Source organism: Triticum aestivum, chromosome 5B, assembly GCF_018294505.1.
Source record: "Triticum aestivum cultivar Chinese Spring chromosome 5B, IWGSC CS RefSeq v2.1, whole genome shotgun sequence".
NCBI classification, from domain to species: Eukaryota; Viridiplantae; Streptophyta; class Magnoliopsida; order Poales; family Poaceae; genus Triticum; species Triticum aestivum.
The window spans coordinates 662,488,321-662,512,057 of NC_057807.1; the positions used below are offsets into that span (position 1 = coordinate 662,488,321).

A 23,737-nucleotide genomic window follows, 5' to 3' on the forward strand; every position below is an offset into this window, starting at 1 on the left:
CGCGCCCCTCCCAAGCCCAGTCCGAATTGGACAAAGGGTTTGGGGCGCAGCCCCCCTCTCCCTTCCTTCTCCACTTCCCTCCTTTCCCCCCTTCTCCTAGTTGGACTAGGAAAGAAGGAGTCCTACTCCCGGTGGGAGTAGGAATCCCCTTGGCGCGCCCTCCTCCTAGGGCCGGCCTCCTCCTCCCTTGCTCCTTTATATACGGGGGCAGGGGGGCACCCCATGACACACAAGTTGATCTACGGATCATTCCTTAGCCGTGTGCGGTGCCCCCCTCCACCATATTCCACCTCGGTCATATCGTCGTGGAGTTTAGGCGAAGCCCTGCGCCGGTAGAGCATCATCATCGTCACCACGCCGTCGTGCTAACGGAACTCATCCCCGACACTTTGCTGGATCGGAGTCTGGGGATCGTCATCGAGCTGAACGTGTGCTGAACTCGGAGGTGCCGTACGTTCGGTACTTGGATCGGTCGGATCGTGAAGACGTACGACTACATCAACCGCGTTGTTATAACCCTTCCGCTTACGGTCTACGAGGGTACGTGGACAACACTCTCCCCTCTCGTTGCTATGCCATCACCATGATCTTGCGTGTGCGTAGGATTTTTTTTGAAATTACTACATTCCCCAACAGTATCCGGACAGCCGAACTATATACATTGTCTGGACTACCGAAGCGTAAAGATACAAGACTCAAGACTTCGGCCCGTGTCGGAGTAAATGACCACGGGTAGCCTAACCGGCTCCCTTTGGCCCTTAGAAAAAACAATGGGCCGACCGAGCCTTGAAGCGCCCAAGACACGGGGCCGCCTTCTTCCGGCCGGCTATCACATAGGCCGACTGGAGGAAAGCGGCCCGGCCATAAACGATCTTTAGGGGACGCCACAACAGGGCCGAATCCAAGAAGCCGGCCCATGAAGGACCGACCCCAAGAAAGCCGGCCCATGAAGGACCGACTCCAAGAAGCCGGCCCATGAAGGGCCGACTCCAAGAAAGCCGGCCCATGGCAGGCGGCCATGGGTCGCACCCTAAAGTCAACCCCCCACAACGGTGACGAGATGGGGCGTGGCTACAGTGGACCCTGCCACCCCCCGAATTCCGGAACATGCATGGCTACAGTACGCCGTACAGAGCGGCCATCTCCTGTCTGGCGAGGCACTGTTGCCATGCGAATCGTGATGCCATCCACGACGGGTTGCCAGTATGGCCCGAAGGCGGTGGGCCCCTTCGGTTAGAGAGACATCCGAAGGCGGCCTGACCTCCCCCAGCCGGCCTAAGGCCAGGCCGGCTTCCTATAGCCGGCTTGCTCCCCTCCTCGGGGCGCGCGCACCATTAAGCAGACAAGATGAGGTAAGGCTACAGTGAGAGCCCGCAAGGCGGCGGCAGTGTAGCCATGCTTACCTCAACAAAGCCCTCATCATCAGAGGCGAGGCAAAAGTAACCAGCCCCCGACAAGACCCCCCAAGCGGTGGGGCCGGCCTATCGACTAATGGGCCGGCATCCGGCGGGACCCACCAGTCGGCGAGCCCCAGGAGCCGGCGGAGAAGCCGGTGGTCGTAGACACTGACGGCCTGGACTCATGCCCAGCCGGATTACCATTGTACCCCCGGGGGTAGGCCTATATAATCCCCCCGGGACACCCATGCAAAGGTTTGATCTCAGAGAGTTTTAGACACTACCATAGGGAGGGAAGAGAGCTAGCCTTGCCCTTCTTCCTCCTCCCACCGAACAGCTCAAGGAGCCTCTTGTAGCTTCTTATCGATCTAGTGATCATGCGGAGACCCCGCAAAGCAGGAGTAGGGGTATTATCTCCATGGAGAGTCCCCAACCTGGGTAAGATCCGCCGGCATGCATGTCTTCGCCTTATTCCGTTTCCAGGCACCGGCGATGTCTTACTGTCTGCCACAATGATAAGCCATCCGTTGGCATATGTCGCACCTACCACCCGATATTTGGCGCCCACCATGGGGCCAGGTGCACCGTCATCCGGAGACCTGCCCTGGACGGGAACCCTCTTCCTCCCCAGCGAGCATAGCCAGCCCGGCACGCCCGATGGTGCTTGCCCCGACGCGCTGCAAAGCGTCGACGACGCCTGCGCAGCAAGCTGCCTCGCCGATCTTCTTGGCGAGACTCGCATCTCCGACGAGCCCGCATCCGACGCGGTGTAGGACCTTGAAGTATGTCTAGAGGGGGGGTGATTAGACTACTTGACCAATTAAAAACTTAGCCTTTTCCCAATTTTAGAGTTTGGCAGATTTTAGCTATCTTAGGACAAGTCAAGCAATCATCACACAATTCAAGCAAGCATGCAAAGAGTATATAGGCAGTGGAAATTAAAGCATGCAACTTGCAAGAAAGTAAAGGGAAGGGTATGGAGGATTCAAACGCAATTGGAGACATGGATGTTTTTGGCATGGTTCCGATAGGTGGTGCTATCGTACATCCACGTTGATGGAGACTTCAACCCACGAAGGGTAATGGTTGCGCGAGTCCATGGAGGGCTCCACCCACGAAGGGTCCACGAAGAAGCAACCTTGTCTATCCCACCATGGCCATCGCCCACGAAGAACTTGCCTCACTAGCGGTAGATCTTCACGAAGTAGGCGATCTCCTTGCCCTTACAAACTCCTTGGTTCAACTCCACAATCTTGTTGGAGGCTCCCAAGTGACACCTAGCCAATCAAGGAGACACCACTCTCCAAGAAGTAAAAAATAGTGCGTTGATGATGAACTCCTTGCTCTTGTGCTTCAAATGATAGTCTCCCCAACACTCAACTCTCTCTCGTAGGTTTTGGATCTGGTGGAAAGAAGATTTGAGTGGAAAGCAAGTTGGGGAAGGCCAGAGATCAAGATTCATATGGTAGGAATGGAATATCTTGGCCTCAACACATGAGTAGGTGGTTCTCTCTCAGAAATGGTAATTTCGAAGTGTAGGTTTGTTCTGATGGCTCTCTCCATGAATGAAGAGGAGGTGGAGGGGTATATATAGCCTCCACACAAAATCTAACCATTACACACAATTTACCAAACTCGGTGGGACCGAATCATCAAACTCGGTCGGACCAATTCAGTAAACCTAGTGACCATTAGGATTTTCGTTGGGACCGAAATGCAACTCAGTAAGACTGATATGGTTAGGGTTAGGGCATAACCTAATCTCGGTAAGACCAATTACACAAACTCGGTGAGATCGATTTTGGTAATTAGCTAACCAGCGAGTTGGTCAGGTAAACTGGGTGGGACCGATTTGCTCTTTTCGGTGAGACTGAAATGTTATAAAAGGGAAACAAAGAGTTTACATTGCAATCTCGGTGGGACTGATTGCTCACTTTGGTTAGACCAAAATGTTACGAAGGGAAACAGAGAGATTACAATCCCATCTCGGTGAGACCGAGATCCCTATCGGTAGGACCGATTTGCCTAGGGTTTGTGGCAGTGGCTATGACATTTGAACTCGGTGGCGCCAGATAGGAAGAATCGGGGTGACCGATTTTGGCTTTAGGTTTAGGTCATTTGTGGATGTGGGAAAGTAGTTGAGGGTTTTTGGAGCATATCACCAAGCACATGAAGCAAGAGGCTCATTAAGCAACACCTCATCCCTCCTTGATAGTATTGGCTTTTCCTATAGACTCAATGTGATCTTGGATCACTAAAATGTAAAATGAAGAGTCTTGAGCTTTTGAGCTTGAGCCAATCCTTTGTCATTAGTATTTTGAGGGATCCACTTTCATCATCCATGCCATGCCATTCATTGAGCTTTCCTGAAATAATAGTCTTGGAATAGAATTAGCTCAATGAGCTATATGTTGTTATGAATTACCAAAACCACCTAGGGATAGTTGCACTTTCAATCTCCCCCTTTTTGGTAATTGATGACAACATATAGATCAAAGCTTCGACAAATGATAATAAGATTGAAAAACATCGTCGCTTTGAGAAGTATGTGATAAGCAAGAGCTCCCCCTAAATTTGTGCATATTTTAAGATTTGCTTTGGATTGCAAATGCACAAGGAATTAGGCTCATGGGTTACTCTTCCATGTCACATACACCTTGGTGGAGCGCTCAAAATGATAAAGATTGAATACATGCACTCATCACCAAGCAGTGAATGATCACATATGGATAGATAAGATAATATCATCAAACATGCATAAGTGTAGCTTATGATCAAACACATGATCATCAATGTCTCACAAAAACAGTATAGTATCTCAAGCAATCGAAAGCAAACAAAGTTTAACCACCAAAGCAAGAGAGAACAAAAGCAACACTCTCTCTCTCGAAGCCTATGATCTATACATTTTTCTCCCCCTTTGGCAACAAGTTACCAAAAAGTTCATAGAAAATGCATAGTGCTAGATCGACTCTCAGGCTTGATCTTCAGGTGGTGGTGTAGAGATGGCTCCTTGGACGAAGGCTTCAGTTGATGTAGAGGGAGCTGGAGGAGTTGGTGCTGGAGCTGGTTGCACTGGAGCTGTAGCTGGTGCAGATGTTGTGGCTCTGGTGTCTGGCACAGGCACTGCAGCTGACCTCTGAGCTCTGGGCACTCTAGCAAATACATTAGTGGTAGTCTTGCCCTTCCTCTCCTGCATGTCATCCTGTAGCTGCTCCACAACTGACTGAATCTCAGTTACTTTGACATCTAGATCATAGAATTTTTGTTCCATGATTCTTTCCAAGCTCTCCTGGTTTTGAGTTAGGGTGGCCAACCCCTTCTCAATCGTCAGTGTTGATGCTATCAAGTAACCAAGCTGCTCCTGCTTGTTCTTCAGAAAGTACTCAGATGCCTCCTCTCGAGTTGGCATCTTGGCAGCCTTCTCTTTCCTTGTCTTCTCCTTCTTCTCTTGAGCTTGTACTGATGATGGTTCATTCTCAGTCATGACAACCTGATTGTCCTCAAAGTCTGGATAAAGAGGAAAATGTTCCTTATCCAATAGATATTTTCCTATGCCCATCTTTGAGTTAATCAACTCCTGAATCTGAGGGGCATATCCACAGCTTCTCTTTTGATCTGCTGCCATCCTCTTAATAGTCTCAACCATAAGGCTCATGACCTTGAATTTCTGAGGCACATCAAACAAATGCAACATGTTGATTGCATGCCCTCTAATCATGTTGTGGTCACCAGACTTAGGCAACAGAGTGTGCCTTAGGATCCAATTGATTGTAGGCAGCCCTGACAGAAGAAAGTGGACTGATCCAAAGGAGAAAGTCTCTAGAGCTTTATCTGGGATCTCCTTGTACATATGTGCCATGGTATTGTGTCCCATTTTCTTCTTGGCATAGACATCCAAGTCACCTTCACTCTCCTTGGGGGCATTGATCAGTTTTGCCCACTCCTCAATGGTTGACTGGTACCTCGTACCTTCTGACATCCACACTATTCTGCCATCTGGATAGAAGTGTGCTGTGGAGTAGAATTGCATAATGAGTTCATCATTCCAGTTAGTGAGCTTTTGCCCAACAAAATCTGCAACTCCACAAGCTTCAAAACTGTCATACACTCCAGGATAGTGTTCTTCATTTTCCTTCATGTAGGTCCAGTCGACCCACCTCATATCACACACTATGGGCTTCTTGTCCAACAAAATTGTCTCATAGAAGTCATGCTGTTCCTTTGTGTGGAACCTGTAATCAACAATAGTTGTCGGTGTCAAAACCGGCGGATCTCGGGTAGGGGGTCCCGAACTGTGCGTCTAGGCGGATGGTAACAGGAGACAAGGGACACGATGTTTTTACCCAGGTTCGGGCCCTCTCGGTGGAGGTAAAACCCTACTCCTGCTTGATTAATATTGATGATATGGGTAGTACAAGAGTTGATCTACCACGAGATCAGAGAGGCTAAACCCTAGAATCTAGCCTATGGTATGATTGTTGTTCGTCCTACGGACTAAAACTCTCCGGTTTATATAGACACCGGAGAGGGCTAGGGTTACACAGAGTCGGTTACAATGGGAGGAGATCTTCATATCGTATCGCCAAGCTTGCCTTCCACGCCAAGGAAAGTCCCTATCCGGACACGGGACGAAGTCTTCAATCTTGTATCTTCATAGTCCGGGAGTCCGGCCAAAGGTCATAGTCCGGCCATCCGGACACCCCCTAATCCAGGACTCCCTCAGTAGCCCCCGAACCAGGCTTCAATGACGACGAGTCCGGCGTGCAAATTGTCTTCGGCATTGCAAGGCGGGTTCTTCTCCAGCTCCATATACTTGTAGAATAGTGTCCGGCTTCTGATAAATGTTGCGCTCCTTGGCTTCCACGTCCAATAAAGGCCATCTTCCACGTGTCGAACGAATGCGAAAAGCCAGGGTATTTTTACATTTCCCCCCTAGCTGCTCAAATAAGCTGCCTATATAAAAAGAGACGAGGATCTAGATCCGAACCACACCATCTCCCCTTCGCAAGCTTTCATCGGAGCGCTTCTGACCAGAAAATCCATTCCATCATGGACAGCCGACGCGGCTCCTCTTCTCGCGCTCCCAGCCCCAAGCCTGGGGATTGGGAGAGATGCTCCGTCCCGCATAGCAAGCTAGTAGTGCTTCAATCCAAGGGGCTACTCCCCCCGGCATATATGGTCCCAGTTCGATCCGGGATTGCCACCTATGGCGGCGGAGAGCAGGCGGAGAGCGTCCCCAATCCCTCTCAAGGAGAGCGGGTGTGCCTAGTACCTTATTTAATAAGGGGACTCGGATTTCCAATTCATCCGTTTCTCCGAGGTCTACTGGAGTTCTATGGCCTCCAGCTACACAACCTCACACCTGCCTCCATACTGCATGTTGCGGGCTTTGTGGCCCTCTGCGAGCTATTCTTGGGCATCGAGGCCCATTTCGCACTGTGGAAGAGGTTGTTCTGCCTTGTGCCCCGCTCTCAGGAGGGGTCAATTTATCAAGTGGGCGGAGCCGAACTATGGCGCATCGCCGGGACCGGATACCTATCCGGTACCCCTAAGAAGGCGTCCGAGGACTGGCCTTCGGAATGGTTTTATATGGATGATGTCCCCCTGCCGGACCCTGTGCGGATCGGCCTCCCTGAGTTTAACAACGCTCCGTTAAAGAAACGCCTGAGCTGGCGCCCACGGAATCCTCAAAGGGAAACTGACAGGGACGTCCTTTACCTGATGAGCCGGATAAGATTGTTGGCTCATTCCGGATTGACCATGATCGAGGTCATGGCCACATGCATTACGCGGGGGGTGCAGCCGCTTCAGTACAGAGGCCACCCCATGTGGGATTTCAACGGGGAGGACGACGCCACCCGGTGCGGTCGCAAGGGACCAGATTCGGCTGCCACTCTAACGAAGATCTTATCCACTTTGTACAAGGGAGAAGAAGAGGAATTCATCCGTGTCAACCCACGGGGCGGATTCTCCATGTATAACCCTCCGAGCTGGGTAAGCGAACACTTTCACTTATCTACCCGCTTTCGAAATTCTCATAATTGAGTACTTAGTCTGGCGATGTTAACGCAGGAGCTACGCCAGACGGTGAAGGAGATCAACATCCCTCCCCCACAGCCCGAGGACCCAGAACGGTCCCTCGATCCGGATTCCCAAGAGGACCCGGACTTATGTGTGGAGTTAATTGATGGGGTGTTTCATCAATTGAGTAAGGACAACACCTTAGTGGCCATTACGGCCGATTATCCCGGACTACTTCCAGCCTCAAAGGTAACCGAGACCGAAGTCCCTGTACTTTGAAGGAGATCCATCCATGCCTTATTTTGAATGCTGTAAACCAATAGTGTTTTGTTTTGCAGGGGAAATCCTTGAGGCGGAGTGCTGGGCCCGCGGTGGGCAGCCAACAAGGGCCGCTGAAGCCAGGCGGGCCAAAAAGAAGTGCGGACCAGATCGAGACTCCGGTGCAACGGTACGGCGTGCGAATTTAACGCCTAGGGTTTATGCCCTCAAGTCATGCTAACGCTCATGCTCTCCTTAGGAAGAAGAGAGCCCGCCGGACTATATCCACCGGCCAGACTTCAAGGCCGGGTGCCGAAGCGGAGGCGGACATGGGCGCGCATCGGGCGTTCCTCCGATAGAGGATGCAGACGGGCTATCTGCCACCAATTCAGAGGTGGAGAGTGCCATGAACCACAGGCATCGCCGGACTGTTCTTCAGGACGCATGTTTTTCCCCAGAGGCATTGAACGCCTTTAATACGGGAGATGCGTACCTCCGTGCCGCTCAAAATGGTCTAGCCAGAGCCACAGAGCAGTATGTAAAAGACATACGGGTGAGTAAATCTGATGGTTATATATGTCAGTAGCCCCCGAGACTTGAAATAGTTAAGATAACTGTTTTAAGGATCATATGTTATGCAGGGTCTTACAAAGAAGAACACGCAACTGTCTCAGGAGCTGGCAGAGTGCAAGGCCCAACTCGAGGCCGCACTGGCCGCTTCAGCTATTGCCAAGGGGACCCCCTCAGGTAATATATGCTCCGAAAAATAATTCCGTTGTAAAGTGCGGCATGTGTGCAATTCTGACGATAACAGTGCAGATGGGGCCGGAGTAAATCCGGACAAGCAACAACTCCTACGCCAACTAAAGGCTGGCGAGAGCGTGCTGACAAGGGTGAGGCAAGAGAAGAACAAACTTCAAGACGCCAATACCCAGCTGGGCGAGGAACTAAAGGATGTTCGTATTCAGCTGTCTGCTTCCGTAAAGGAGAATCGGCGACTTCGACGCGGCATTTTTAGTAAGTGCTTGAACGAATTCTTGAAAAAAATTCGGCGAGGAAGTCGATTGACAGAGCTATGTCTGTAGGTCTGCTGACAGGTCGTCCTGCGGAGGAAATGCCCGGTTCAACGGGGGACCTTCTTCCCGAGCTGTTGCAACTGCACGAACGAGTTCGGCAGGCAATGCAGGGCGTCGTCCAGGCTATGTGGCCATCCCTCTCCGCGCCCGAAGGCCTTGGGGAGCTTGCAAAGAAGCTGGAGGGAGTGCGGCAGCGCTTCCGGTTGTGGAAGATATCGGCCTGTCGTCAAGGTGCCAGGGAGGCCTGGGCCATGGTGAAGACTCGGTACACGAAGGCTGACCCGAACCACATGGCCGAAGTCGGCCCTATGGGTCCTGACGGAAAGGAGATCCCTGTCAGTTTAGTATATGGCCAGGTAGAGCTGGCTGCAAAGTATTCTCAACAGGACTGTAAATTAGACCGCCTGTTGGATGGTATTGAAGAAGAATATACCGAGTCGGATTGACTCTGTAATTTAAAATGACATGAAAAATGCCTTCTAGCCGGATTGTAGATCGTTTGTCATTGCGGACCTTTTCGCTTCGACCTCTGGACCCTATAGTCCGGAGTGTGTCCGAATACCCTCTCGATTATGTAAGAACCGGGGCATGCATGGAGACAAGGCGTAGGGGTCATAATTGCTTTAGCAGACAAGTGCCCAACTAGTTATGTTATATTACATGGTTAGTAAGAAACATCTTCCAGGGAGAATAGTTCCGTTAGGGGTTCCTTTCCCTGGGAGGCATGCCCTAAAGTGCATGTCCGAACTGCTAAAAAGAGCAGAAAAGCATCTGGGAGCAGATAAATAAACAAGAAAAATCATCTTTTAGTTCACCGACCGAATATTCCCTTAAGAACACTAGCTTTCGGCTTCACCAGTCTGAGGCACACATCCGGCTGACCCGGCAGTAATAGTCGTAGAGGTGCTCCCTTTACCACCTAGCCGAACGAACGGGAACGTAGGGGTAAGCACAGGAGCCAGGCAACCAAGCTTGGCCAAAACTTAAGTCATATTGATGCATATAATGGTGTATAAAAGGTTCATGCGGAAGTGTCTCACATGTTTTGGGCATGAGGCCCGTTTATATATAAACTTCTGATAAAGAAGCCCCCAGGTATGATGAGCGCGGGTGGCGCGTCAAGTATGTGCGAACAATGCGCAAGCAAGCTCCTAAGGGCTTGGGAGAAGAGAAAAAAAGGGGGTAGGGAGAAGGAGAGAAATGCCAGACAACTAATGTGAAAAAATAAAAAAGGGGACAGAGGAAGGAGACGAACAGGGAGTCCTGGCGCTAGGCGTAGAATCTTCGTAGGCATGCTGCGTTCCATGGGTTCGGCTCGAGTAGGTTGTCCGATGCGTTTTGCAGACGGTTCGCTCCACCAGTTAGTACTTGGTCGATTATGAAGGGACCCTCCCATTTGGGCTTTAGTTTGTCCTTTTTCTTGTCCGGCAGGCGTAGGACTAGTTCGCCAACGTTATAAGTTTTGGCCCGTACTTCTCTGCTTTGATATCTTTGAGCCTGCTGTTGATAGAATGCGGAACGGGCTTTTGCCACGTCGCGCTCCTCCTCCAATGCGTCCAAGCTGTCCTGCCGATCGAGCTCGGCTTCTCTTTCTTCGTACATGCGCACGCGAGGTGAGTCATGAATTATGTCGTAGGGCAGGACTGCCTCTGCGCCGTATACCATAAAAAATGGTGTGAATCCGGTAGTGCGATTCGGCGTGGTCCGCAGCCCCCAGAGTACGGAGTCAAGCTCCTCTACCCAGTGCGTGTTAGATTCCTTGAGGGATCGCACTAGTCTGGGTTTGATGCCGCTCATGATGAGACCGTTGGCTCGCTCGACTTGACCGTTAGTTTGTGGGTGATAGACTGAAGCGTAGTCGAGCTTGATGGCCATGTTTTTGCACCAGAGTTTAACTTCGTCGGCCGTGAAGTTTGTGCCATTGTCAGTTATGATGCTGTGGGGGACGCCGTAACGGTGTACAACCCCGGATATGAAGTCTATCACTGGTCCGGATTCGGCCGTCTTTACAGGCTTGGCCTCTATCCATTTGGTGAATTTGTCCACCATGACCAGTAGATATTTTTTCTTGTGGGTTCCTCCTTTAAGGGGTCCAACCATGTCAAGCCCCCAGACCGCAAAAGGCCAGGTGATGGTATGGTTTGTAGGGCGGTAGGCGGCATGTGGCTTTGATTACCAAATAATTGGCAACCGACGCATCGCTGCACTAAGTCCTGAGCGTCTTCCTGGGCCGTCGGCCAATAAAATCCAGTACGGAAGGCCTTGCTTACAAGGGCCCGGGCTGCGGCGTGGTGCCCGCCTAGTCCGGCATGAATTTCAGCCAGAAGATTTCGCCCTTCTTCTTCGGAGATACACCTTTGAAGGACTCCAGTTGTGCTCTTCTTATAAAGCTCTCCCTCGTGGACTTTGTAGGCTTTAGATCCCCGCACTATGCAGCTGGCCTCGTTTTGGTCCTCGGGAAGTTCTTGCCTAGTTAGGTAGGCTAGGAATGGTTCTGTCCATGGCGCAATGACTGCCATTATTGTGTGGGCTGACGGTGTTGTTTCGTTAGCAGAGCCACCAACTGTGTCAGAATGTTCGGTGAGGGCTAGTGTGGTTGTGTCCGAGCTATTGTTTCTGGACTCTCCCTCCCATGTTACGGATGGCTTGAAAAGCCTCTCTAGGAAGATGTTGGGAGGGACGGCATCGCGCTTTGCGCTGATGCGTGCCAACACGTCTGCTGCCTGGTTGTTCTCCCGGGCTATATGGTGAAATTCGAGTGCCTCAAACCGGGCTGACATCTTTAAGACGGCGTTGCAATAGGCTGCCATTTTCGGATCTTTGGCGTCAAAGTTTCCATTTATTTGGGATACCGTGAGGTTTGAATCCCCACGGACCTCTAGGCGCTAAATGCCCATGGAGACTGCCATCCGGAGACCATGTAGAAGGGCCTCGTATTCGGCTGCGTTGTTGGAATCCGTGTACATTATCTGGAGTACGTATTGGATTGTATCTCCTGTAGGGGACGTCAGAACGATGCCAGCCCCTGGGCCAGCCAACATTTTGGAGCCGTCGAAGAGCATGATCCAGTTGGAATATGCGCCGTACTCTTTAGGGAGCTCGGCTTCGGTCCATTCGGCTATGAAGTCAGCCAAAACCTGCGATTTGATAGCTCACCGTGGCTTGTAAGTTATATCGAATGGGAGGAGCTCAATGGCCCATTTGGCAATCCGGCCCGTTGCGTCGCGGTTGTTTATAATATCATTAAGAGGTACTTCGGATGCCACTGTTATTGAACACTCTTGGAAATAGTGTCGCAGCTTCCGAGATGCCATGAACACCGCGTATGCTATCTTTTGATAATGCGGGTACCGTGACTTGCATGGGGTTAGGACAGTGGACACGTAGTAAACTGGTTTTTGGAGAGGAAACTTGTGTCCGTCCGTTTCTCGTTCGACGACGAGCACTGCGCTTACAACTTGATGGGTTGTCGCGATGTGTAATAGCATTGGTTCGCCCGTGTTGGGCGCGGCCAGGACCGGATTTGTTGCAATACAGCTTTGATTTCTTCGAGTCCGGCCGTGGCGGCATCCGTCAATTTTTGTATTTGCTTGAGATCTTTTGGGATATCCAATTGCGACAAAGCTTGGATCTTGGTTGGGTTTGCCTCAATTCCTCTACCGGATACAATGAAGCCCAAGAGCTTTCTGGCTGGCATGCCGAAAACGCATTTTTCTGGGTTGAGCTTAATGTCATATGCTCAGAGATTGTCGAACGTGAGCCTCAAGTCGTCTACTAGAGTTTCGACATGTTTGGATTTGATGACCATGTCATCTACGTATGCTTCAACTGTTTTGCCGATCTGGTTGGCCAGACATGTCTGAATCATGCGCTGATATGTTGCGCCGACATTTTTGAGCCCGAAGGGCATCGTGTTGAAGCAGAATGGACCGTATGGGGTGATGAATGCCGTTGTGGCTTGGTCTGACTCTGCCATCTTGATTTGGTGGTAGCCAGAGTATGCATCGAGGAAACACAATGAATCGTTTCCTGCAGTGGCGTCGATGATTTGATCAATTCGGGGGAGGGGGAAGGGATCCTTTGGGTAGGCTTTATTTAGGTCTTTGAAATCGACACATAGGCACCAGGATTTGTCCTTCTTTGGTACCATCACTAGGTTTGCTAGCCAGTCTGGATGTTTTATATCTCTGATGAATCCGGCTTTCAGTAGTTTTGCTAGCTCCTCTCCCAATGCTTGTCTCTTGGGTTCGGAGAAATGCCGAAGAGTCTGCTTAACGGAATTGAACCCTTTTAGGATGTTCAGGCTGTGCTCGGCCAGCCTGCGTGGGATTCTTGGCATGTCTGAAGGGTGCCAGGCAAAAATGACCCAATTTTCTCGTAGGAATTCTATGAGTGCGGCCTCTACATCAGGTTTTAGTTGTGCCCCGATGGAGGCCGTTTTTGTGGTGTCCGTTGGATGGACTTGGAACTTGACTATTTCGTCTGCCGACTTGAAGGAGGTGGACTTGGATCTTTTGTCGAGTATCACGTCGTCCCTGTCCACCGCGGAGCGCAACACAGTTAGTTCCTCAGCCGCCAGGGCTTCGAATAATGCCTCGAGGGCCAGTGCGGCTGTCTTGTTTTCGGCGCGGAGCGCTGTGTCCGGATCACTAGCAAGAGTGATGATTCCGTTTGGTCCGGGCATTTTGAGATTCATGTACCCGTAATGGGGTATAGCTTGAAAAATTGTGAAAGCTTCTCGCCCTAACAGAGCGTGGTATCCGCTGCTGAACGGGGCCACTTGAAATGTGACCTCCTCAGATCTATAATTATCCGGCGTGCCGAACACCATGTCCAGTGTGATTTTCCCTGAACAACATGCTTCCCGGCTCGGGATTATTCCTCTAAAGGTTGTGTTGCTTCGCTCAATGCGGCTCCGGTCTTTTTCCATTTTTCGCAGTGTTTCCTCATAGATGAGGTTCAATCTGCTGCCGCCGTCCATGAGTACCTTTGTAAGCCGGAAGCCGTCCACTATCGGATTGAGGATCAATGCGGCTGGTGCTCTGGCTGGCCGGAATTTAGGTTTGTCACTGGCATTAAAAGTAATAGCCGTGTCACTCCATGGATTTATTTTTGCTACCTGGTAGACTTCGGCAAGGCTGCGGAGCGTTCGCTTCCTCGCATTGTTTGATGCGAAAGTCTCGAAGACTATTGACACCGTACTGGCGTTTCTGGGGTGGTGCTCTGTGGGTTCTGGAGTTAGAAGCTCCTCGCCACTCCTGGCCACCTGCCGGAGTATCCAGCATGCTCTAAGGCTGTGAGTTGGTGCGACTTCCCCTGGACTATGGATTTTACAGGGTCCATTGAGCCATCCCTCCAGTAAGGTCCCATACCCTATAGAGGGTTTTTGTTTTTTGCTGTTTGACTTCAGTGCCTGGCGATAATGCGCTCTTTTGTTTCGGATTGGGATTGTATTCAGGGCCGGATTGTCCCAGAATTTCATTTCGGTTTTCCGAACGCTTTCTGTCGCACAATACTTTTGTACTATGGATGTCAAGTCGGCAAAGCGTGTAATTTCGCGATGACTTATGGCGTTGAGGATTCCGATGTCCGTGCAGTTGTTACAGAAGAATGTAATTGCATCCTTCTCACGGCAGTCCTTTATCCTGTTTATAACCAGGAGGAATCTGGCCCAGTAGTGGTGTACTGTTTCCCCGGGCTCTTGCCGTATTTGGGATAGATCCCTTGTAGTTGGGTGGGCGGGTGGATATAAATCCGAAACCTCGCCCAATCTAAGATTCAGGGGCCAAGAAATTTCCGAATCCGTAAGCTTGTTTTCTTGGACGTTATTGAATGAATCAGTCCTGCTGCCTGATGTCGGTGTCAAAACCGGCGGATCTCGGGTAGGGGGTCCCGAACTGTGCGTCTAGGCGGATGGTAACAGGAGACAAGGGACACGATGTTTTACCCAGGTTCGGGCCCTCTTGATGGAGGTAAAACCCTACGTCCTGCTTGATTAATATTGATGATGTGTGTTACAAGAGTGGATCTACCACGAGATCAAGGAGGCTAAACCCTAGAAGCTAGCCTATGGTATGATTGTTGTTCGTCCTATGGACTAAAGCCATCCGGTTTATATAGACACCAGAGAGGGCTAGGGTTACACAGAGTCGGTTACAATGGTAGGAAAGCTACATATCCGTATCGCCAAGCTTGCCTTCCACGCCAAGGAAAGTCCCATCCGGACACGGGACGAAGTCTTCAATATTGTATCTTCATAGTCTTGGAGTCCGGCCGATGATGATAGTTCGGCTATCCGGACACCCCCTAGTCCGGAACTCCCTCAGTAGCCCCTGAACCAGGCTTTAATGACGACGAGTCCGGCGCGCATGTTGTCTTCGGCATTGCAAGGCGGGTTCTTCCTCTGAATAATTTATAGAAGATTGTGAACACCAGGATAGTGTCCAGCGCTGCAAAAATAAATTCCACGCACCACCGTAGAGAGAATAACATTACACAAGTTCAATCTGCTGACGTATTTTGTGGCGTGACGTCATACCACTACCAAGCCTTTACCCAAATTGTTTTTATTGTTCCACCTCCGCGCGTTTACCGAAGCAGTTTCCTTGGCACGTCTTGTCGAAGCAGAGATCGTGTTCCCCTTATTCCGGGATTCCCATCAATACGGACGTGGGTAACCCAACCTCGCCATTGATTATGACGCTTGGGAGATAAGCGAGTCTTACCAGGCCGGTGGGGACACATGTTTTTGTCCGCCCATATAAGGGGATAAAGATCCAACCCTTTACCTGCGCCTTCTTCCTCCTTGGCTTATCCATCTCCGCGAACTCGAGCTCCAGCACCCAAGTCCGTACTTCTCACCTCAACCTTCTCCAACTATGTCCGGAGCGGGAGGCAAGTGGATGGCCTCCTCCGTCACGGAGGGGCAGATCCAGAAGCTGCGCGACGCCGGATATTTGTCCAGCGGCATCGCGCATCGGCTCCCCGACGAGGGAGAGCTCATCCCCACCCCCAGGCCCCATGAGAGGGTAGTATTTCTTCCCCATTTCCTCCGCGGACTGGGCTTCCCACTTCATCCCTTTGTCTGGGGGCTCATGTTCTACTACGTCCTAGATTTCCATGATCTGGCCCCGAATTTCATCCTCAACATCTCGGCGTTTATCGTCGTGTGCGAGGCCTTCCTCTGCATCCAGCCCCATTTCCACTTGTGGATCAAGACCTTCAATGTCAAGCCGAAGGTTGTGAACGGCAGCCAAGCGGACTGCGGAGGCGCCATGGTGGGCAGGATGTCCCACATTACGTGGCTGGAGGGCACTTTCGTGGAAACCATTAAGGGGTGGCAATCGGGGTGGTTCTACATCACCGAGCCACGTGACCCTGATTGGGTAGCGGCCCCCGAATTCAGATCCGGCATCCCTACACGGCTCACCTCCTGGAAAGAGAGTGGCCGGATCTGGGAGGATTCGGAGGAGCTGATCGGACTCCAAGCCTGTATCCAGAAGCTGGTGGACAAGAAGCTCAAGCTTGTCAACGTAGTCCAGGTCATGCTCATCCGCCGGATTCTCCCGTGCCAATGAAGGGGCTTCAACATGTGGGAGTTCGATCCGGCGCTGCACCAGACTCTGAGCGGGCTCTTCGACACTACGTACAAAGATGTCTGGAAGGTGCTGTTCAAAGGCGCCAAGTCTCCGGCATCTGCTACCGAAGATCGCGGATTCTGCTCGCAGCGTCCAGCTGACGAGGTAAGTGATTTCGCCACTTGTTTTCCATAGTTTGACTCTATGCGGGATCTAAACTCCCTTTACCTTTGACAGGACTGGCTGGCGAAGGCCGAACGGACTATCTGTCCGGCCCCATCGCCAGAGGATCCAGCGGACGCCCGCCTAACCGGGCTGCTGGCTCCGGCACCCCATGTGGTGCCGGAGAAGAAGGCCAAGAAGAAGGCCACGGGGACTCGGAAGAGTTCCCGTTTTTAGGTGCTATCGGATGATGAATCCGAGGCCGACTCCTCCCATCAAGGCGAGGAGGAGAAGAAGAAAGCCTCTTCCCCAGCGGGGGGAGGGAAGAAAAGGAAGGCCTCCCCAACAAGGGAGGCCGAGGGGTCCAAGAAGGGAAAACTCTTCCCCTGGGCTGCTCCGCCAACGCCAGTGACGACGACGAGGACTGGCCTCCAAGGGCCAAGCCCCTGGCGAGATCGTAAGTATCCGGACTCCCGAATAACTTCAATATTTTTATTTTTCGCCACATAATGTCTTTCTAATGCCGCATACAACCCTGCAGTCGCCTAAGGATGATCTTCCCGCTTCATCGAGCGGGTCCTTAGGTGCGTCGGATATGGATTCTCTTCCGACTGCCTCCACCGCCCGTGACGCGGACGATGCCGAGGTGGGATCCCAGGAAGGGACCCACCAGGAGGAGAGGGCCCCGGAGGTGTCGCAGGACAACCTCCCGGACTTTGCACCGGACTCGGCCCCGGAACCCACAGTGGCTCCAGAGTCCGGCGGGCGACCCCTTCGTAAGAAGGGCAAGACCGTGACGCCGGCAGCCTCCGTCCAACCGAAGGCGCCGGATATCTTGCTGGAGGCGCTCAATGGCGCCTCCATCAAAGAGGAACACCGCACCGTTATGAGTGCGGTGATTCAAAAGGTGCAGCTTGCCAAGAGCGGGCTGACCGAAGCCTGCAGCAGCCTTCTAACAGGCTTTGAGGTAAGAATTTCAATATATATAGAATGGTACCGCATAGACAAAGCCGCTAAGGCTGAAGCCTACAAGGCCCTCTAGGAGATTGAGGCGGTGAAGAAAATAGCAGCGGGTAAGCCATTTTTCATGCAAAGTAAGCATGTGAGCGTTAATTACCTGTTGCTTACCCGAATTCGGAGGTCTCCAGGAGCATTCGCAGATCTTCCTCGCAGCGTGTCCGATGCTGCCGCATTCCACCGGGCCGAGGAGGGGAGCTCGACGGAGAAGGTCTTCTGGTCTTAGTATGCTGAGGCTGGACATCCGGTGCCCCTTAGTGACCAGCTGAAGCAGCTGGTCGAGCTCCACAAGGCGGCCGAACAGGCCATGAAGGGCCTCATAGTTCGGCTGTGGCCTAAGGAGGCCATGCCTGGGAGCTACTTTGGCCTGGTGCGGCGGCTGGTGGATGCGTGCCCGTGGGTTGAAGTCATCAAGCACTCCGCCTGTATTGAGTGTGCCCGTTGGGCCCTTGCCCGCGCAAAGGTGCACTGGGGCAAGATGGATGCCCAGAAGCTTGTGACGGACCCGCCACCAGAGGGCAAGGAGCATCGCATGCCCGAGATGTATTATAAGAGTGTGCTGAAGGGCGCCCGCACTATTGCGGGGGAGTGCTCCAAAGATGTAATTTTTGAGTAGACTCGCATTTTATTATCCTGTGCGCTGAAAACATAGTTCATATGCGCTAAGCAACGCTTGTTAATTTAAAATATTACCTTCTGTGCGGCTGTTTATCAAATCTGAGAGATGGCAAGTCGTCGGCTTCAACCCCCATGCCATGAGTGCTGGGGTGTCCGGGATAAACTTGAGCACTCTTGTTCCCATTTTTGGGTCCATCTAGGGAGGCGCTCAACACAGCGAACAAGGCAACCGGACTTATAATGCTTGAACACTCTCACTTAGCCATAGAATTCTATAATTTTAAATTTCGGTGAAGCCCCTAGTCTTCGGAAGGCCGAATTTGGGGCGCTATCCACGCCTAGGCCGGACAAGATCCGGCTCCTCGCTCTAAGTGGCATAAGTCTTTAACGACTCGCAAAAACCTCTCGAACAGCGATCGGCTCTCGCCTCATCATGACGGTCAGTTTTAGCTTTCTTCACTGAGGCATTAACCCAGCTCAACTGGGGCGCAATCGCAGTGGTTCTCCCAGTGCTACCTTAGCCGATACAATGGAACGTAAGGTACCAAAACATGGGAGCCGGGCAAACCCAACTATTGACCCAAGACATGATTCGGAGCCGATGCATATAATGTTATAAGTTCGGGGTGCCGCACTTGTCAAAGTTTTCGGACTTATCACACCATGATGCGGGAAACATAAGCCCCTGGTGTGTTTTAACCGTACCAAAGTGTACAGATGCGACATGTCGTAAATGAACATATGTATGAAAAAGAAATGTAATTATAAGCAAAAAGGTGGTGCATTGTTTTATTCAATAAGTGCTGCAGAACGATACAAATAGTGCGATAAGCAAGGGATGGGACTGTTAAACATGTCCCCCTCTAGGGGTAGGCTGCGGATTGGTGTATAAAAATGCTCGTAATGGAGACCACCTGTATATTCGTTGTAGCCTTTATCCTTCCCTGACTGTTGCATTGTGAGTTCGACAGGTCTACTGCCGGACTGGGCCTCTGACGAACGGAGTCCTGTGGGTAAAAAATAAAAAGTAAAAAGAAAAAAAGAAGAACGACACACTTGAGAGCCCCTGGTCTGGTTGAGCCGCAATTTGGGCTTATCGTGGTCGTGCCCCTCTCCCCATGCCCATGGTATCTTACGAGCGTAATGGTGTATGTGAAGGACCTGTTTTGATGTTTTGCAGGGGCTAGGTTGGGGCCGCACTGCTACGCGTGCTCGGAATGTGCCAGGTGCTCTTGTTGTAGGTTACTCCGGGCGCGCTTAGCTATGTCCGGTCGCTTAACGGCTGGACTCGAGAATTGCCTTAAGAGGCTGCATTGTACTTCTGCCGCGAGAGCTGCTGTATGTTCCTCCGTTTGGAGAGAACGTTCAGTGTTTCCATTAACCGTGATGACTCCTCGATGGTCTGGCATCTTGAGCTTGAGGTATGCATAGTGCGGCACCGCGTTGAACTTTGCAAACGCGGTACATCCGAGCAAGGCATGATAGCCGCTGCGGAACGGGACTATGTCGAAGATTAACTCCTCGCTTCGGAAGTTATCCGGGGATCCGAAGACCACTTCCAGTGTAACTGAGCCTGTACAATTGGCTTCTACACCTGGTATGACGCCTTTAAAGGTCGTCTTGGTAGGTTTAATCCTTGAGGGGTCTATGCCTATTTTGCGCACTGTATCCTGATAGAGCAGGTTCAGGCTGCTGCCGCCGTCCATCAGGACTCTGGTGAGGTGAAATCCATCGACAATTGGGTCTAAGACCAATGCAGCGAATCCGCCGTGGCGGATGCTGGTGGGGTGGTCCCTTCGGTCAAAAGTGATCGGGAAGGAGGACCATGGATTGAACTTCGGGGCGACTGGCTCCATCGTGTATACATCCCTGAGTGCACGCTTCCGCTCCCTTTTGGGTATGTGCTTTGCGTATATCATGTTCACCGTCCGCACCTGTGGGGGGAAACCCTTCTGTCCTCTATTGTTCGGCGGTCGGGTCTCTTCCTCGTCATCGCTATGCAGCCCCTTGTCATTGTTTTCGGCAATTAACTTGCCTGCCTACTTGAATACCCAACAGTCCCTGTTGGTGTGGTTGGTTGGTTTTTCGGGGATGCCATGTATCTGGCACGAGCGGTCGAGTATTGGGTCCAAATTGGACGGACCCGGAGTAGTTCTTTTGAATGGCTTTTTCCGCTGACCGGGTTTAGAGCCTCTGAATCCGGCATTAACTGCCGTATCCTCACTATTGTCGCTGTTGATGCGGTGCTTGTTTTTGTTACGACGCGACCTGCCATTTCGGTCCTTGAAATCCGGACTGCCGGAATTTTTGCTGAGGTTATTGCTGCATGCTAGCCAGCTATCCTCACCCGCGCAGAAGCGGCATGGTTTTAAATAGCGGCTGCTATTGCGGTAGCGTGGCCTGGCCGCTACAAGTTAAACGCTGCGGTAGTATATAGCGTGATTGGCACGATGCGGCCGCAATAGCGACTGTCAGAGCGCAATAGCGGACATTTAGGTGTTGTTGGTTGCGGTCATAGCGGGCAAATTTCAGACGCGCACCCAACCGGACAACCCTAAATCCACTCACTCTCTCTCCTCTCCGGTTGGCGGCTGGCGACCAGCGCCTCCCCTAGATCCAGCGGCGGCACGGCTGACGCCGGACGGAGAGGCGGAGAAGAGATCATCGGATGGCACTCCCCTAGCACTCACTGTCTCCCCGTTCGTTGACTGGGTGGCCACTTCTTGCTCGGCTCGATGCCCTTCACCGGTCAACGATGGGCCAACGCAGCGAGTCGTGGGCTCGTGGGTCATGGCAGACCCTCAGTAGGATGGCGGTGACCACATCCGCTCCGCTGTCCCCTTCCTGCGCAGCTGCTCAACGCCCTACTTCTCGATGTCCCAATCCGGCTGCCCGACTTCCCAACTGCTTCTTCTCACCACGCTTCACCACCTCAAGGATTCAAGGTATAGGCTCTCTCTGCTTTTAGTTTATACTGATCGATGCATAGTGTAGTAGACAAAATTGGGGGAAGCCCAGATCCTAGATCCGTACGTCAGTACATAGTCTCTGCTTTTTATTTGTACACAACTCACTGCTCACCGTGGTTCTCCTCGGCTAGAACAAGCAGCAGATGCATCACTGAACAAATTTTAGTTTATACTGGTAAATTTGTCCGGTAGACAGTACTCAGCACATACTCTGTACATTTTATCTGTACTGTTAAATGTTGTTTATGAATTCAGTTTGTACTGATAAACTTGCAGTCTTTGCCTTCTATTTGTACTTTAAATTTTGTTTTATATATTCAGTTTTTACTGATAAACTTTCACAATACAGTCTTTTTCTTTTGTTATACTGATAAATGTTCTTCTATATATTCAGTTTTTCCTGATGTACAGTCTTTTCCTTTGTTTATACTGATAAATGTTGTTTACTTATTTTTTCTGCAAATAGCTTATGTTTATTTCTTTCTTTTTGCAGTAGTAGGCTACTAGCACAATGTCATCAGTAGGATTAGGGGCTTCTTCTGCTGCCGCAACCGGAAGAACACGAAAAAACCCAACCTGGGAGCATGCTTTACCAATTATTGATGAATTCAGAACCAAGAACAGAGTTGGATGCAGATACTGCTTGAACTTTTTCAATGGTGGCATTACCAGATTTAAGAAGCACTTGGCTGGAATAAAAAAGAATTATGTATGTTGCCGACAGGTTCCTGATCATGTTAAAGAGCAGATGCTTACATTGATAGCTGAGAATGAGAAAAAGAAGGATAAATCACTGAACAAAATGTTGGAGTTGCAAGAGGAGGTTAGAGAGATGTATGGTCAGAGTGGGAATGAGGATTCAGATTGTACAATCGTTGATTATCTTGCTACTACAGCAAGTGGAAGCTCTCAAGTTCCTAAGAAGCCTCAGACCAAGGGTCCAATGGATAAGTATCGAGCACGGCCAGGATTGGGAAAGCAAACTACAGTGAATGCACATTACAAGGTCAAAGAAGCAAAGATAACTTATGATTATATCTGTGACTTCTTTATTAATGGTGCCCTTCTCATAACATTGCTAGTCTTACATCATTTGCTCGAACGGTAGAAGCAATGGTTGTACTTTTGGTTATTAGGCGATGGTCTAATGGATCATGGACTACGAATGTTTAAATATATGATATTACTAGCTCTTGGTTGTACTTTTGAAGTCTGAACTTATTTATGAAATGATGAAGTAGAATGCCTATGAAACAAATCTGTTTGTGTTTGGTGTTTAATAATAGTATTTGTTTGCATGGTAACATGCTTGAATATTGTCCAGATGGACCAATTTTTTGTGTAGATGCTTATATAAAAGACAATTATTCGATTCAATACTTGTATTGTTTGTCAACAGTTTGGAAACATACATAACAATCTCAAATTTGCAAGTGTTTTTAAAAATCCGCTATGCGGACATAGCGTCCGCAATATCACCCGCTATCCGCATTCCGCTATGCTGACCTCAATCCGCTATCAGCCCGCTATCCGCTATTTAAAACCTTGAGAAGCGGGTCATGAGTGATGTGAGGGCTGCCATGGATTTCGGCTTTTCCTGTCCCAGGTGCCAGGCAAGCCACTCGTCGCGGATGTTATGCTTGAAGGCCGCGAGGGCCTCCGCATCCGGACAGTCGACGATTTGGTTTTTCTTGGTTAAGAACCATGTTCAAAATTGTCTGGCCGATTCGTCTGGCTGCTGAATTATGTGGCTTAGGTCATCAGTGTCTGGTGGTCGCACATACGTGCCTGGGAAGTTATCAAGGAATGCGGCTTCCAGGTCTTCCCAACTCCCAATTGACTCTGCTGGCAAGCTGTTAAGCCAATGCCGGGCTGGTCCTTTAAGCTTGAGGGGGAGATATTTGATGGCGTGAAGATCGTCACCGCGGGCCATGTGGATGTGAAGAAGGTAGTCTTCGATCCAAACCGCGGGGTCTGTTGTGCCATCTAAGATTCGATATTCACGGGTTTAAACCCTTCAGGGATTTGATGATCCATTACTTCATCTGTGAAGCATAGTGGGTGTGCGGCGCCTCTGTACTAGGCGATATCACGAAGGAGCTTAAAAGAGCTTTGTCTGTTTTGTTCGGCTCGGCTGGACTTACTGTGTCCGGCGCGACGGTTGTCGTCACGTACCGTGGGGCGCCCACGCGATCCATAGATCGATCTTGATTGTCTTGCCTTATCCTCCAATATGTCTCGCAAGTCCGGAGCATTCCCCTGTGGCCTTGTGCTTTTTGAGCGATGCCGGGGTACGGGTCTAGTGAAGGGCCTAGAGGCCTCTCTGTCGCGACCACGGGGTGGTCGGTCAGCCGTATTGTCTCCTGGTGATGCGGGTTCATACGCTTCCTCCTCTAATCGGGGGAGCAGGTTGCGTTTAGGGTAGCTTTTGGAGGGGCGTTCGAGCTCATGCTCTTCGGCCGCGAGGACTTCAGTCCATTTGTCGGCTAGCAGATCTTGATCAGCTCTAAGCTGTTGCTGCTTTTTCTTGAGGCTGTTCGCCGTGGCCATAAGCCTGCGTTTAAAACTCTCTTGTTCGACGGGATCCTCAGGCACGACGAATTCATCGTCGTCGAGGCTTGCTTCGTCTCCAAAGGGAG

General features: G+C 50.9%; 1 long non-coding RNA gene across 1 annotated transcript; it reads left to right on the plus strand.

Moving 5' to 3' along the window:
* The first annotated feature begins 20,676 nt into the window (after window positions 1–20,676).
* LOC123117508 (uncharacterized) lies at window positions 20,677–22,352 on the plus strand. Its single transcript, XR_006457396.1, has 2 exons — window positions 20,677–21,074; window positions 21,592–22,352. It is a non-coding gene; the product is annotated as an uncharacterized lncRNA (long non-coding RNA).
* Window positions 22,353–23,737: the final 1,385 nt, after the last annotated feature.